This window comes from Procambarus clarkii, chromosome 22 (assembly GCF_040958095.1).
Source record: "Procambarus clarkii isolate CNS0578487 chromosome 22, FALCON_Pclarkii_2.0, whole genome shotgun sequence".
NCBI classification, from domain to species: domain Eukaryota; kingdom Metazoa; phylum Arthropoda; class Malacostraca; order Decapoda; family Cambaridae; genus Procambarus; species Procambarus clarkii.
The window spans coordinates 45,542,535-45,560,491 of NC_091171.1; the positions used below are offsets into that span (position 1 = coordinate 45,542,535).

Sequence of the window (17,957 nt, forward strand, 5' to 3'; positions counted from 1 at the left end):
CTGCCCTCAACATACTGAGTGAATTTTAAAACTGTTCCTAGAATAGTTCTCACCAACTTTCTCAAATAATAAATCGAATTTAAAATCTCATATTGAGTCCACGTTCTTGTGTTCAGTTTACAATCATTAAACCCTCTGTTGTTCCTCTTAAGACTTATTTCTCTGTCCATTTAGTCAATTACACTCAGAATCTTCTATGTCGTAATCATGTCCGCCCTGTTGCTTCTCTTTCCTCCGGTGTAGTGAAGCCAAGTTAATTTGTTAATTCGTTGACTCACATTGAAGGAACAGGCTGAGCCTTGAGTTGCCACCCTTGAGGTATCACTCAAGTGCCTGTCTCCCGCTTGATAGTTCTTCTCTTCCTGTTACTTAGCAGTAAATAGGTACCTGGGTGTTAGTCAGCTGTCACGGGCTGCTTCCTGGGGGTGGAGGCCTGGTCGAGGACCGGGCCGCGGGGACACTAAAGCCCCGAAATCATCTCAAGATAATCTCAAGATAAGAAGAAACCTCTCTGGTTGTTCCTGGAAGCTGCTCCTTCACTCTCCACTATATGTTTAACACATCTCTCACCCTGTCCATGGAGGACAGAAGAAAATGTATATATGCTGGTTAGTATTGTAAATGTCTGGCTACGTCTGTGGTAGAAAATAATAATAATAATAATAATAATAATAATAATAATAATAATAATAATAATAAAACCTCCCCGACAACTTCCTCCAACTGGCTCCTATAGTCTCCAAAGAACACGTTTGTGAGAAGCAGTATTAGAAGCTTTTTGGCAATCTTTCACAATGCAGTCTGCCCACCTCTCTTTCCCCAGTTTGTTTACATCATGTCGAGCCCTAGTAAGCTGGCCCAGCTTAATTTTCCTTTGCTCAATCAGTTTTGATGCTTGGAAACACAATTAAATCATTGTAAATGTTCTACAATCCATATTATAATCAGTCTTTCTAAAACTTTACTGGAAATATCTATTTTATTCAACCAGTTTATAGTCCAGTGGCCATTTTCTAAATTTCAGGTAGTTCCCCCAATTTTAGTGAGGGATTGAAGGGGATCAAACACAATATTTCAGTTGCCTCTTTTAGTATTCCTGGTGATGTCTTTGTCAGGGGTTGAGGCTTCCATCAGAGGCAGCTCCTGGTGGCTAGGCCTTCCTCTGCAGTCACTTGTCCTTCGAGCAGTTCTTCTCCTCGTAGCGCCTTGTTAACGTCATAGATCGGGAAGTTTTGGTTGAGATTTTTCTCATATTTCATTATCATTTTCTGTGTGCTCTCCTGGTCTTTACTGTAGCATGATGATGACTGGATGATTTGATGGATCAGGAGGCATCTTCCACCTCATGTGTGTGTGTGTGTGTGTGTGTGTGTGTGTGTGTGTGTGTGTGTGTGTGAGTGTGTGTGTGTGTGTGTGTGTGTGTGTGTGTGTGTGTGTGTGTGTGTGTGTGTGTGTGTGTGTGTGTGTGTGTGTGTGTGTGTGTGTGTGTGCACTTTCCCCCGATCTGGCAGCGTAATCTTGCTCATGCATGCCTCTGAGAGAGCTGGTGAGAGTGGGTATGAGAGAGAGAGAGAGGTGGTGAGAGTGCCGCTGTTGTGGCTGGCGTCTGGTCTTGAGTGAAGGTAGTGAGGAGGAGCAGGTGTCAGCAGGTGTAGGCTGGGCGGATGAAACAGGTGTATGTTGCAGTGAGGCGCCTCGACCCCTCCAAATGCGACACCTCCCACACCAGACTCAACACCACACCGTCAGGTCTGTATGTATCTCCTGTGTGTCCTACCCACCCTCCCTCTCTCCCCCTTTATGTGTCCTCTCTCTCTCTCTCTCTCTCTCTCTCTCTCTCTCTCTCTCTCTCTCTCTCTCTCCCTCACACACACGCTGGCCCCTTTGGTATTACCTCTCTGGTTCTCTCTCCCATTTTGTCCCTACTCTTATTCTCCTCCTCTGCTTCACTCACCTCTCATGACTCTGGTTCACTCACCCCTCATGACCCTGGTTCATTCACCTCTCATGACCCTGGTTCACTCACCTCTCATGACCCTGGTTCACTCACCCCTCATCATATGATCACCCTATTCTTCTCCCTCTCTCTTCCTCTCACACGTCAGGTAAACACACCCTCCCACACCTGCTACACCCCCACACATACCTCGTACACCCCCACACACACCTGGTACACCCCCACACACACACCTGCTTCACTCCCACACAACTAGTACACCCTAACACACATGCCTGCTACACTTTCCCATCGTCTGCCACACCCCCCCACACCTACCACACACCCACACACCAACCACACACCCACACACACCTGCTACACAAAACACAGGACGAGATGTAGTCAGGTGTATATCATCTGACCCCAACATAATACATGTAGAAATATATAACACTATTCAATTCTTTTAGCATAAATCACCTCCATCAGTCATGAGTCTGGGGAGGTAACCCTGTCTCCCCCAGGCCACCTCGGGGAGTGGGGGAGAGAGATGAGGGAGTGGGGAGAGAGATGAGGGAGTGGGGATAGAGATTAGGAAGTGGGGAGAGAGATGTGGGAGTGGGGAGACAGATGAGGGAGTGTAGAGAGAGATGAGGGAGCGGGGAGAGAGATGATGTAGTGGGGAGAGAGATGTGGGAGTGGGGAGAGTGATGAGGGAGTGGGGAGAGAGATGAGGGAGTAGGGAGACCGAACTCTCACATTGAACCTCATACCTGATATATTGGGACTTATACTGAATAATAAATCTAACTATACAAGACCTTATACTGAGTTATACTGACACTATAGGCACCAGAACCTTATACTGAGTGGATATACTGACACTATAGGCACCAGGATCTTATACTGAGTGGATATACTGACACTATAGGCACCAGGACCTTATACTGAATGGGTATACTGACACTATAGGCACCAGGACCTTATACTGAGTGGGTATACTGACACTATAGGCACCAGGACCTTATACTGAATGGGTATACTGACACTATAGGCACCAGGACCTTATACTGAGTGGGTATACTGACACTATAGGCACCAGGACCTTATACTGAATGGGTATACTGACACTATAGGCACCAGGACCTTATACTGAGTGGGTATACTGACACTATAGGCACCAGGACCTTATACTGAGTGGTTATACTGAACCTATAGGCACCAGGACCTTATACTGAGTGGGTATACTGACACAATAGACACCAGTACCTTACACTGAGTGGGTATACTGACACTATAGGCACCAGTACCTTACACTGAGTGGGTATACTGACACTATAGGCACCAGGAAATTATACTGAGTGGGTATACTGACACTATAGGCACCAGGACCTTATACTGAGTGAGTATACTGACACTATAGGCACCAGGACCTTATACTGAGTGGGTATACTGACACTATAGGCACCAGGACCTTATACTGAGTGGGTATACTGACACTATAGGCACCAGGACCTTATACTGAGTGGGTATACTGACAATTTTACACTCGCAAAGGCTTATTTTCAAGGTTTACTCTCATTTTTCAATGTTCAAAGAGCTGGGAACTTGTGAACAAGTTTACTATAATCAATAAAGTAAACTCAGTTGCTACTTGTACATAATTCTGACGCTAATTTGTACCCAGATATGTTAAGTTATCGTTATCAGTGATCTCTGAGTCGGTTATCTCCTTGATTCATCTTTATTATTCATATTATAAACCTGATTCATCTATCCCCTGAGTCATCTATCCCCTGATTCATCTATCCCCTGATTCATCTATCCCCTGATTCATCTATCCCCTGATTTATCTATCCCCCTGAATCATCTATCCCCTGATTCATCTATCCCCCTGATTCATCTATCCCCTGATTCATCTATCCCCCTGAGTCATCTATCCCCTGATTCATCTATCCCCTGATTCATCTATCCCCTGATTCATCTATCCCCTGATTCATCTATCCCCTGATTCATCTATCCCCTGAGTCATCTATCCCCTGATTCATCTATCCACTAATTCATCTATCCCCTGAGTCATCTATCCTCTGATTCATCTATCCCCTGAATCATCTATCCCCTGATTCATCTATCCACTAATTCATCTATCCCCTGAGTCATCTATCCCCTGATTCATCTATCCCCTGAATCATCTATCCCCTGATTCATCTGTCCCCCTGAAAAATTATATTCCCGTCTACGTTCCTTACGCGATTAATATTCAAAACTAATTGATCTGTCTAATTTCTCCCTTTCCGTTATTCATTACTCACCTTGACTCATCCTAATCAGAAAGTACTAACCTAATCATATCCTGGGTTTACCAATCCTATAGTTCACCAGTCTCAATGGTTCAGCTGTTTCTCTCAGTCTGTGTCTCTCTCTCTCTCTCTCTCTCTCTCTCTCTCTCTCTCTCTCTCTCTCTCTCTCTCTCTCTCTCTCTCTCTCTCTCTCTCTCTCTCTCTCTCTCTCTCTCTCTCTCTCTCTCTCTCTCCCTCTCTCTCTCTCTCTCTCTCTCTCCCTGACTCACCACTCTCCATGTGTCTGCCTCTCACACGACTCACCAGGTCTTACTGACTCACCTGGTGTTGTGCTTGAGTCGTCTGTGTGTTAATGAATGTATTCATGGGCCCCCATTTTTGACTCACCCTCTCAAAAAGTTCCTTTGTTCTTAGTACGATGAGAATGTGGACTCATACTCATCATCCTTATGTCGGTATGATATGTATGCGTGCACATACTCATCAAGTATGACAAGTGTGTGACCACATGCCTGGTAATTAGGTAGTTAAGATGATTTTTTTTTTCATTTTCTTAGTAATCCATGACTGTCATTGGGACTAATTTTTTTTTGGTCTGAATTTGAAGGAGTTTTAAATTTTTAATGATTTGGATATTTTGTTTGGGGGGATTTAAAAAAAAAAACTAATAATATTCGGTGTTATTTTCATACTATTTTGATTTTTATAATTTCATCTATATATGTTTTCTTGAATATTTAGTGTGATTCTGACCACAGTGAAAAATTTCAAATATTTGGTTACGAAATAGTAGTTAATATTGTCTTTATTTAGAACCACGTTAATAGAATATTTTAGGTATTTAGAGTCCTTTTTGATGAAGCATATCTATGTTTTATTTCAATTATATTTTTCTGTAATTTTTGTACAATAGGCCTTGGGAATTTTTTTCTCTTAAAGGATTTTTATGAGATTTTTTGTATCAGTCAAAAATTTTCCTCCCAAAAGAGAGATTTTTGGACATGCGAATAGGTTCGTTTACGGACATGTTTTAAACATTTTTAAATATTCATATTTTGTTTTATTTGTAATTCTTTTTAGCGTTCATTATATATTTTAGCAATAATGTTTTGAGTTCATGTTTCGCTCAGGTAATTGTTCACTGTTATTAATACCATTTATTCTCTCTTTCCTTACTTGTGTTCAATGTTCAGACTGTTCAGTGTTCACCTCTTTTCCTGTTATTTGGTGTTCAGTGTTCTCCTCTCCCCAGGTGAGGAGGGGGGGAGGGGGGTTTGTTCACTTCCCTGCCACGAAAAGTTCAGCTTGAGTCAGGGAATTATTTTAGGGACCTTTGTCCCTAAAATAACTGAATTTGTCCCTAAAATTGCGTTTGTTTCGGTACTTTTTTGTTGATGTATTGTGTATTTGTTTGTGTTTGCTGGTTTATATGTCATGTGTGTTTGTTTTGAATACTGTTTGTCATTGTTCTTCTATGTAATTGTTTAATTGTTTCATTTCGTCATTGCATGCTGCTTGTACTTGTTCGTGTGTTCATTTGTTAAGTTCTTGCTTTTGTTAATTTTGAGTTTTATTGACGATGTATTTGTTTTAGCAGATCTATGTATATAGTTTTGGCCAAAACCTTTTAGGCAGCATGTGCGTGTGTGTGTGTGTGTGTGTGTGTGTGTGTGTGTGTGTGTGTGTGTGTGTGTGTGTGCTGGTGTTTGATTCATTGCATGATTTGTTGATTCGTTGTCCATGTTGCAAACTGCATCCGTGATGAGTAGCTGTAATTGTTTCCCTGTGTTGTGTCCCAACTATATATATATATATATATATATATATATATATATATATATATATATATATATATATATATATATATATATATATATATATATATATGTCGTACCTAGTAGCCAGAACTCACTTCTCAGCCTACTATGCAAGGCCCGATTTCCCTAATAATCAAAGTTTTCATGAATTAATTGCTTTTCGACTACCTAACCTACCTAACCGAACCTCACCTAACTTTTTCGGCTACCTAACCTAACCTAACCTATAAAGATAGGTTAGGTTAGGTTAGGTAGGGTTGGTTAGGTTCGGTCATATATCTACGTTAATTTTAACTCCAATTAAAACAATTGACCTCTTACATAATGAAATGGGTAGCTTTATCATTTCATACGAAAAAAATTATAGAAAATATATTAATTCATGAAAACTTGGCTTATTAGGCAAATCGGGCCTTGCATTGTAGGCTGAGAAGTGAGTTCTGGCTACTAGGTACGACATATATATATATATATATATATATAGGTTATATATATATATGTCGTACTTAGTAGCCAGAATGCACTTCTCAGCCTACTATGCAAGGCCCGATTTGCCTAATAAGCCAAGTTTTCATGAATTAATGTTTTTTCGACTACCTAACCTACCTAACCTAACCTAACCTAGCTTTTTCGGCTACCTAACCTAACCTATAAAGATAGGTTAGGTTAGGTTAGGTAGGGTTGGTTAGATTCGGTCATATATCTACGTTAATTTTAACTCCAATAAAAAAAAATTGACCTCATACATAATGAAATGGGTAGCTTTATCATTTCATAAGAAAAAAAATAGAGAAAATATAATAATTCAGGAAAACTTGGCTTATTCGGCAATTCGGGCCTTGCATAGTAGGCTGAGAAGTGCGTTCTGGCTACTAGGTACGACATATATATATATATATATATATATATATATATATATATATATATATATATATATATATATATATATATATATATATATATATATATATATATGTATATATATATATACACTACATAAATAAACGAGGTTCAAACATATTCAAATATATTTTGAAATTTAATATTATAATTCAGATTTTAACTACAGGATTCAATCAAATTTGTAAATAACAGCTTGTGTAATTGCTTGCTTATTCATAATTTTTTCATGTTCAGAATATTTACAGCATGAGGTTTGCAACAATGATTTACTCACACGGTCGATGAGTACTGGGATTGTGGGATGAGTATGGGGTAAAGGGTGAGTTCTTGGGCAATGGTTCAGTGTTTTAGTATATATATATATATATATATATATATATATATATATATATATATATATATATATATATATATATATATATATATATATATATATATATATATATTATTAAATATGACCGAAAAAGTAAGATTAATAATTCTAACACGAATTTTCTAACAAGAAAATTCGTGTTAGAATTATTAATCTTACTTTTTCGGTCATATTTAATAATATATGTCTACAGGAAAGACTGCTACCAAAATATACTAATATATATATATATATATATATATATATATATATATATATATATATATATATATATATATATATATATATATATATATATATATGTGTGTGTGTGTGTGTGTGTACTCACCTAGTTGTACTCACCTAGTTGTGTTTGCGGGGGTTGAGCTCTGGCTCTTTGGTCCCGCCTCTCAACCGTCAATCAACAGGTGTACAGATTCCTGAGCCTATCGGGCTCTGTCATATCTACACTTGAAACTGTGTATGGAGTGAGCCTCCACCACATCACCCCCTAATGCATTCCATTTGTCAACCACTCTGACACTAAAAAAGTTCTTTCTAATATCTCTGTGGCTCATTTGGACACTCAGTTTCCACCTGTGTCCCCTTGTGCGTGTTCCCCTTGTGTTAAATAGACTGTCTTTATCTACCCTATCAATCCCCTTCAGAATCTTGAATGTGGTGATCATGTCCCCCCTAACTCTTCTGTCTTCCAGCGAAGTGAGGTTTAATTCCCGTAGTCTCTCCTCGTAGCTCATACCTCTCAGCTCGGGTACTAGTCTGGTGGCAAACCTTTGAACCTTTTCCAGTTTAGTCTTATCCTTGACTAGATATGGACTCCATGCTGGGGCTGCATACTCCAGGATTGGCCTGACATATGTGGTATACAAAGTTCTGAATGATTCTTTACACAAGTTTCTGAATGCCGTTCGTATGTTGGCCAGCCTGGCATATGCCGCTGATGTTATCCGCTTGATATGTGCTGCAGGAGACAGGTCTGGCGTGATATCAACCCCCAAGTCTTTTTCCTTCTCTGACTCCTGAAGAATTTCCTCTCCCAGATGATACCTTGTATCTGGCCTCCTGCTCCCTACACCTATCTTCATTACATTACATTTGGTTGGGTTAAACTCTAACAACCATTTGTTCGACCATTCCTTCAGCTTGTCTAGGTCTTCTTGAAGCCTCAAACAGTCCTCTTCTGTTTTAATCCTTCTCATAATTTTAGCATCGTCCGCAAACATTGAGAGAAATGAATCGATACCCTCCGGGAGATCATTTACATATATCAGAAACAAGATAGGACCGAGTACAGAGCCCTGTGGGACTCCACTGGTGACTTCACGCCAATCGGAGGTCTCACCCCTCACCGTAACTCTCTGCTTCCTATTGCTTAGATACTCCCTTATCCACTGGAGCACCTTACCAGCTACACCTGCCTGTCTCTCCAGCTTATGTACCAGCCTCTTATGCGGTACTGTGTCAAAGGCTTTCCGACAATCCAAGAAAATGCAGTCCGCCCAGCACTCTCTTTCTTGCTTAATCTGTGTCACCTGATCGTAGAATTCTATCAAGCCTGTAAGGCAAGATTTACCCTCCCTGAATCCATGTTGGCGATTTGTCACGAAGTCCCTTCTCTCCAGATGTGTTACCAGGTTTTTTCTCACGATCTTCTCCATCACCTTGCATGGTATACAAGTCAAGGACACTGGCCTGTAGTTCAGTGCCTCTTGTCTGTCGCCCTTTTTGTATATTGGGACCACATTCGCCGTCTTCCATATTTCTGGTAGGTCTCCCGTCTCTAGTGATTTACTATACACTATGGAGAGTGGCAAGCAAAGTGCCTCTGCACACTCTTTCAGTACCCATGGTGAGATCCCATCTGGACCAACCGCCTTTCTAACATCCAGATCCAGCAGGTGTCTCTTGACCTCCTCTCTCGTAATTTCGAACTCCTCCAAGGCCGCCTGGTTTACCTCCCTTTCTCCTAGCACAGTGACCTCACCCTGTTCTATTGTGAAGACCTCCTGGAACCTCTTGTTGAGTTCCTCACACACCTCTCTGTCATTCTCTGTATACCTGTCCTCGCCTGTTCTAAGTTTCAATACCTGTTCTTTCACTGTTGTTTTCCTTGTTTGTTTCCTTGTTTTCACTGTTTGGTTGTGTGTGTGTGTGTGTGTGTGTGTGTGTGTGTGTGTGTGTGTGTATGAGTGTGTGTGTGTGTGTGTGTGTTGTACTTAATAGCCAGAACTCACTACTTGGCCTCGTATGCAAGACCCGATTTGCCTAATAGGCTGAGTGATTTTCGTCGTTTTCAAATATATTTGTTTTTCTTTTAAAATTGTTTTATTTAAAATAATATTATATTACATTCTGAACATGAGTTACTGACCTAGTTAGGTTAGGTTAGGTTAGGATAGGTTAGGTTAGGATAGGTTAGGTTAGGATAGGTTAGGTTAGGATAGGTTAGGTTAGGTTAGGTTAGGATAGGTTAGGTTATCTTGAGGTTATCTTGAGATGATTTCGGGGCTTTTTTTTAGTGTCCCCGCGGCCCGGTCCTCGACCAGGCCTCCACCCCCAGGAAGCAACCCGTGACAGCTGACTAACACCCAGGTACCTATTTTACTGCTAGGTAACAGGGGCATAGGGTGAAAGAAACTTTGCCCATTGTTTCTCGCCGGCGCCTGGGATCGAACTCAGGACCACAGGATCACAAGTCCAGCGTACTGTCCGCTCGGCCGACCGGCTCCCTAGAGGTTAGGTTAGGATAGGATACTTTAGGTTAGGATAGGATACGTTAGGTTAGGTCAGGATGGATTAGGTTAGAATGGGTTAGGTTAGGATAGGTTAGGTTAGGTTAGGTCAGGATGGATTAGGTTAGAATGAGTTAGGTTAGGATAGGTTGGGTTAGGTTAGGTTAGGTTAGGTCAGGATGGATTAGGTTAGAATGGGTTAGGTTAGGATAGGTTGGGTTAGGTTAGGTTAGGTTAGGTCAGGATGGATTAGGTTAGGATAGGTTAGGTTAGGTTATGATCAAATTTCTATATTAGTTTTAACTTCAATAACAAATTTATATCATTTATAATATAATGGAAAGTTTTATCATTCCATAAGAATTTTTCTTTGAAAAACATAATGTCAGGAAAATTCGGCTTGTTAGGCAACTTGGCCTGTTAAGCACAACATATGTACATTATATATAAATATATACTATGGGATACATGGTGTTACCCAAGTCTGTCTATCTTCCTCCTATCTATCGAGATATCTACCCGTCTATCTGTCCAACCATCTATCCATCTATTTTTCACCTATCTATCCATCTATCCACCATCTATCCGTACGTATATTTATCCATCTATCATGCTATCCATCTATCTTTGCTATCCATCTATCTATCTATTAATTTATGCATCCATCTACCCATTTATCCAACCATATATCCATCGAACTATCCATCCATTTATCTAATCTATCTATCTGTTATATCTATCCATCCATACATCAGTTCATCCATTCATCTATCCATCTATCGATCCATGTATCCAGCCATCCATACGTCTATCCATTCATTCATCCATCTATTCATACATCCATTCATCTATCCATCTATCGATCCATGTATCCAGCCATCCATACATCTATCTACCCATTCATTCATCCATCTATTCATACATCTATCCATTTATCTACTTGTATATATACCTATCCATCTTCTTCCCCTTGACTCCCTCCTCCCCCCCCTCCCTCGTCCGCTTCTCTATCACTGTCTCTATCCTACAATATTACAATTAGCGGGATAGGAGTACATGGCACCTTCTCATTGTAATATTAAGCAACGTTCACACAATATAATAGTTCCCCCCTTTTCTAATATGGTTTTCTATGGGAGACGGAAGCTCAGAACATAATTTGTTTTATGGTATTATGGCCTTAGTTTAAACACCAGGAGATTTCTATTAATTTTTTCGTAATTAATGAATAATTGTGTATATTTCTATAAGAAAAAAATTGTATTGGGGGTCTGAATGTCTCTCTCTGACACACTGTTTTCTTTTAAATTCTGACGACTTTGACTAGCCTGTGTTCATCCTTTACCGCAGACCATTCCCTGTGTCAGTATGGGTGAGGCCACATTAAGCGTCTGGGCTCCACCTTTACACTGACAGGAGACAAACAGGAAGACATTCTCTCTTAAATTATTAATGCATTTTTTAAAGCAATGTAGGGGGCACTATATCAAATGGTGTCGATGTAGGGACCCTCAACCTCAGAGAACAGGATATGTAACACCGAGGAGCCTTAATTGTGGGGGTCCCACGTGTACTTGTACTTGTCTTCTACCACCCCTTATATATATATATATATATATATATATATATATATATATATATATATATATATATATATATATATATATATATATATATATATATATATATATATATATATATGTATATATATATATATATATATATATATATATATATATATATATATATATATATATATATATATATATATATATATATATATATATATATATATATATATACAGGCTCTTAGGTTTCTCCAGCTCCTCAGATGGTGGACGGGAACCATGAATATACTGAGCATTTTTTTCCCTGTGTATCGCCACGGTGAGGCGCTGAAAAGGGAAGCAGGTAGCTCTTGGGTCTCTTGTTGTTTCGATCAGCTTAGAACCCATTTCCTTCCAAAAACTGTTGGCACTCATACCCCAGGTGCCAGGTGTCTCGCATGCAATGGGGACCAAAATTGCATTGGTGATCAAGTTTTCTATACTTACAGAACTTTGCTGATTCCGTGTGTGTGGCAGCATCACATGGATGTACAGTGTTGGTTGTGTGTGGCAGCATCACATGGATGTACAGTGTTGGTTGTGTGTGGCAGCATCACATGGATGTACAGTGTTGGTTGTGTGTGGCAGCATCACATGGATGTACAGTGTTGGTTGTGTGTGGCAGCATCACATGGATGTACAGTGTTGGTTGTGTGTGGCAGCATCACATGGATGTACAGTGTTGGTTGTGTGTGGCAGCATCACATGGATGTACAGTGTTGGTGACAGTGTTGGTATTAGTCATTATGCATGTGTAATCCCACACAAACTGTTTACCAATCATCCTGTTCACTGTGATCTGTGCGACCAATCAGTTAACATCCTGTAACATCAGAGTTCCTGGATGTTAAGCAATGGGGCTCTCTCTCAGCTGGACATCCAGCTGTGGTGAGGCTCCTCTTGATGATGCCGTTAACTTCACTGTGCCTCGAGTGCCATCCCCCTGTGCTTTGGCAGAGCGGGCCATGGTGGTCGTACCTGTCGGCCTCCACCTCGCCGCAAATACACCTATATGCACTGTGAATATGATAAAGAAGAGGGGGGCTGGGTAGACATGGGAGAAGATAAGAAAAGAGGAGAGAAAATAAGGAGATGGGGGTAAGGGCTAGGGTAAAAAGGAAGGGGGGAGCTGGAAGGGAAAAGGTGGAAAAGGAGGAGAAAGTAGAGAAAGGGGAAAGGGTTATAGGAGGAGGAGTAAAGGGGGAAACGGGGTGCTGGAAGAATAGAAAACGGAATAGGGAAGAGACTATTCTACCCCGGGCATCGCCGGGTAACCCTCTAGTATACATATAACCAAAGAGAATGTCTGTGTGTGTGGCCGAGGCTGTAGGCCAGACGCTCGGGGCTAGCTTCAACCAACATTGCAGGGTGAGTGGTCTGCGTACGGGACGGTCATAGGCTGGTCGGAGTCCGTTGTTGTTGTTGTTTTAGATTCAGCTTCACGGAACAAAACGTTCCATAAGTAGCACGGGCTATGGTGAGCCCGTAGTGGACTTACCTGGCACAGGAGCGGGGCAAGTAGCACGGGATATGGTGAGCCCGTAGTGGACTTACCTGGCACAGGAGCGGGGCAAGTAGCACGGGATATGGTGAGCCCGTAGTGGACTTACCTGGCACAGGAGCGGGGCAAGTAGCACGGGATATGGTGAGCCCGTAGTGGACTTACCTGGCACAGGAGCGGGGCAAGTAGCACGGGCTATGGTGAGCCCGTAGTGGACTTACCTGGCACAGGAGCGGGGCAAGTAGCACGGGCTATGGTGAGCCCGTAGTGGACTTACCTGGCACAGGAGCGAGGCAAGTAGCACGGGCTATGGTGAGCCCGTAGTGGACTTACCTGGCACAGGAGCGAGGCAAGTAGCACGGGCTATGGTGAGCCCGTAGTGGACTTACCTGGCACAGGAGCGGGGCAAGTAGCACGGGCTATGGTGAGCCCGTAGTGGACTTACCTGGCACAGGAGCGAGGCAAGTAGCGCGGGCTATGGTGAGCCCGTAGTGGACTTACCTGGCACAGGAGCGGGGCAAGTAGCACGGGCTATGGTGAGCCCGTAGTGGACTTACCTGGCACAGGAGCGGGGCAAGTAGCACGGGCTATGGTGAGCCCGTAGTGGACTTACCTGGCACAGGAGCGAGGCAAGTAGCACGGGCTATGGTGAGCCCGTAGTGGACTTACCTGGCACAGGAGCGAGGCTGGAACTGTGCGGAGTCCGGCCTATTGGTCTTCTTAAGTGCTAGTCCGGCCGTAATTGGTGAAACATGGCTGGCCGGCTCACAAGATTTCTATGGTTGAAAATTATGAACGTCAATTCAGCTTAACATTTTCTGAGAGAGAGAGAGAGAGAGAGAGAGAGAGAGAGAGAGAGAGAGAGAGAGAGAGAGAGAGAGAGAGAGAGAGAGAGAGGGAGGGATAGAGGGAAGGAGAAGGTGATAGAGGGGAAGGGGTAAGGGGAGAGAGAGAGAGAGATGGGAGAAGAAGGTGAGATCGAAGAAAGGGGAAGAGAGATAGGCATAGAGAGATGAGAGTGGGGTTGAGAGAGAGGAATGAGAGGGAATAAGAGAGGGAAAGGGGAAAAAACCAGACGCAGGTCTATTTATAACCTTTGAGTATTCGCTTTACTAATACACTTTAATCCACGTTTTCAAATATACCTAAATAAAACCTTGTTTTATCATACATCTCTTATTTTCAAGTTTATTTATCCGACTGTCACTATATAAGCTAAGCCTCATCAATCTTGTCAATCCGGCAGCATTATCCGGAGCAGCTAATTCCCACCCCGCAGTGTACTCGCTTACACCACACGTCCGGTTATGAATAATGGTATCCGGCTCTATAAATTGCCATCACAAACTCATTTTTCATCTCAACCATCAACCCGGGGCTCGAACGAGGTTAAAAAATGCTGGAAATAGATTGTGTGGGGTTGATATTGGGTCAGCCTCTCCCCCCCCCCACCCACCCCCTCATATCTCTATCTGTCTATCATCTCTCTCTTCACCTCTTTCCTATCACCCTCTCTCCTCCTTCTCCCTCACATTCATTTTCTCTCTCTCTCTCTCTCTCTCTCTCTCTCTCTCTCTCTCTCTCTCTCTCTCTCTCTCTCTCTCTCTCTCTCTCTCTCTCTCTCTCTCTCTCTCTCTCTCTCTCTTCCTCTCTCTCTCTAAAATTTCTAGTACAGAAAATATGAAACACAGAAAAACTAATAAAATACTCTTCAGAAAATAAATCCCCAGCTTAAGACTTCATGAAAATCGTGAGGGATCGATGTAGATGCCAATATTTCTTTAAGGGGCGGCAATAGGGCCGACCCATTGCAAGCTAACCGTTTCATAAATTACAGAGCTCTTCCTTATTACATAACTCTTCAACTAAATCAATATTATTCTTTACGTTTGAATTATAAATGTTACCAACAATAGGATTTTGAACTTGAACTAGTCATTTAGATAATTTATGATACTGAATATTTATAATTTATGATACTAATTTATGATAATGATACTGAACCTTTTGAAACAATAATTGGTCTGGCCGGATTTATGAATTTTATGAATTTTAACCAAGCCATTTTAACCAAGCCATTTTAACCAAGCCATTTTAACCAAGCCATTTTAACCAAGCCATTTTAACCAAGCCATTTTAACCAAGCCATTTTAACCAAGCCATTTTAACCAAGCCATTTTAACCAAGCCATTTTAACCAAGCCATTTTAACCAAGCCATTTTAACCAAGCCATTTTAACCAATACGATCATGAATGTTTAAATTAAAAAGTTATTTTAATTTATCAATTTAACAAAAATAAACAAATTACCTTTCAATTTGTTTTTATATTTTGTTAAAACTCCTATTAACAGCATCCAAAAGATTCTGTGTTAATTGTATCTATGTTTCAGAATCACTTATTAACACATTAATTTTTCTATATAGACACTATATACAATTATAATTACATAATTGCAATTATATAATTATAGTTCATAATTACAACAGCATTTGATTTGCCTGCTTTAATAAAATGTCATTTTTCATTTTTCTTTAAGTTTTCAAAGGCTTTACAGAATCTCTTGTTGACACTTTGGCAATATATACAGTTTTAGACTTTGCAGCATATTCCTTTGTGAATATATGTTATGAACGGGAAGGGTGGATAAGCTGAGGAGGAGTGGAGTCGTGGGAGGGGGGAAGGAAGGGGGGGAGTTTGGGGAAGGGAAAGAGGAGGGGTAAGGGGGGGGGAGTGAAGCGTGGGAAGGGGAGGGGAAAGAGGAGGGGGTAAGGGGGGGGAGTGAAGCGTGGGAAGGGGAGGGGGTAAGGGGGGGGAGTGAAGCGTGGGAAGGGGAGGGGAAAGAGGAGGGGTAAGGGGGGGGAGTGAAGGGTGGGAAGGGGAGGGGAAAGAGGAGGGGGTAAGGGGGGGGAGTGAAGCGTGGGAAGGGGAGGGGAAAGAGGAGGGATAAGGGGGGGGGGGAGTGAAGGGTGGGAAGGGGGAGGGGAAAGAGGAGGGGGTAAGGGGGGGGAGTGAAGCGTGGGAAGGGGAAAGGAAAGAGGAGGGGGTAAGGGGGGGGGAGTGAAGGGTGGGAAGGGGAGGAGGAGGAGGAACGTGAGAGGGAAGGGAGAGGTGAAGGGATGGGAAGACACAAGGGTACCACTGGTACCCTTGCTTGTATACCAAAACAAGGGAGAATGTCTATTTGGATCTGCCTGCCTGTCTGTCTGTCTTTGTCCGCAGTTGGAGGCCAGACGCTCGCGGCTAGCTTCCCCCAAATTGACAGAGTGAATGGTCTGGGGTTCGGGATGAACATAGGCTAGTCGGGGTCCGCCTCACCTTGTCTGGGGGCCACATTCAGACCACTCTCGGCGATTTGGTGCCAACTGACTACACAGCTAAAGATCTTGACAAACAAACATTTCAATTTCTTTTTCTTATAGTAATCTACTCACTGATCTCGGAAAATTTCACGGAAATTTCTTGTTATCCATAACTTGGCCGTAGTCCCATAAAACAGGACTATACAACTCCCACAACTCTATAGGTATTGGAAGACTCGCCCCAGACCGACTGAGAGACAGACAGAGACGGAGACAGACAGTATATAAATGCATGAATAGACAGCTATGGATGGATAGACTGATGGATAGATGGATGAATAAATTGATAACTAGATTAATAGATGGATGAATGAAGTATATTTGTGGATAGATGGATGAGTGGATAGATAGATAAGCAGACAGACCGACCTGGGCAACGTCGGCTATATATATATATATATATATATATATATATATATATATATATATATATATATATATATATATATATATATATATATATATATATATATATATGTTTCATTGAATATGACCGCATATTCTGTATTTATTATTTTCTGGTTTAGGGCTTCTATCCCTCTAACTATTTTCTTAGCATCAGGGCTTAATTGAAATAGGAGTTCTCCAAAACTCATTTTCGTACTTTTAAGGTGAAGAAAAGAAGTGATTTACTATAGAGTGTATTACACTTATTTGTATAATTTGCACGACGTTTCGAACCTCCATGGTTCATTCTCAAGTGAACAGATCTTACAATACTAGTTGATTTTATACCCGCATTAGGTCAGGTGATAATACAATTAAGGTGAAAACATGGGGGGATACATAAGGGATAAACATAGGGGCTGCAGAAGGCTTATTGGCCCATACGAGGCATCTCCTATCTAAACACAAAGATTAATCCAGTGTAATTTTGTGTTTAGATAGGAGATGCCTCGTATGGGCCAATAAGCCTTCTGCAGCCCCTATGTTTATCCCTTATGTATCCCCCCATGTTTTCACCTTCATTGTATTATCACCTGACCTAATGCGGGTATAAAATCAACTAGTATTGTAAGATCTGTTCACTTGAGAATGAACCATGGAGGTTCGAAACGTCGTGCAAATTATACAAATAAGTGTAATACACTCTATAGTAAATCACTTCTTTTCTTCACCTTAAAAGTACGAAAATGAGTTTTGGAGAACTCCTATTTCAATTAAGCCCTGATGCTAAGAAAATAGTTAGAGGGATAGAAGCCCTAAACCAGAAAATAATAAATACAGAATATGCGGTCATATTCAATGAAACATGTTTGAAAGAAAACCTGCTGCCAGTATACACCAATATATATATATATATATATATATATATATATATATATATATATATATATATATATATATATATATATATATATATATATATATATATATTTATATATTTATATATATATATATATATATATATATATATATATAT

At 41.1% G+C, this 17,957-nt stretch overlaps 1 protein-coding gene across 1 annotated transcript in view; it reads left to right on the forward strand.

The window, feature by feature from the left end:
* Nucleotides 1–17,957, forward strand: part of LOC123761594 (metabotropic glutamate receptor 8-like) — a 260,562-nt gene that overhangs the window by 217,756 nt on the left and 24,849 nt on the right. The gene's annotated exons all lie outside the window — the stretch shown is intronic.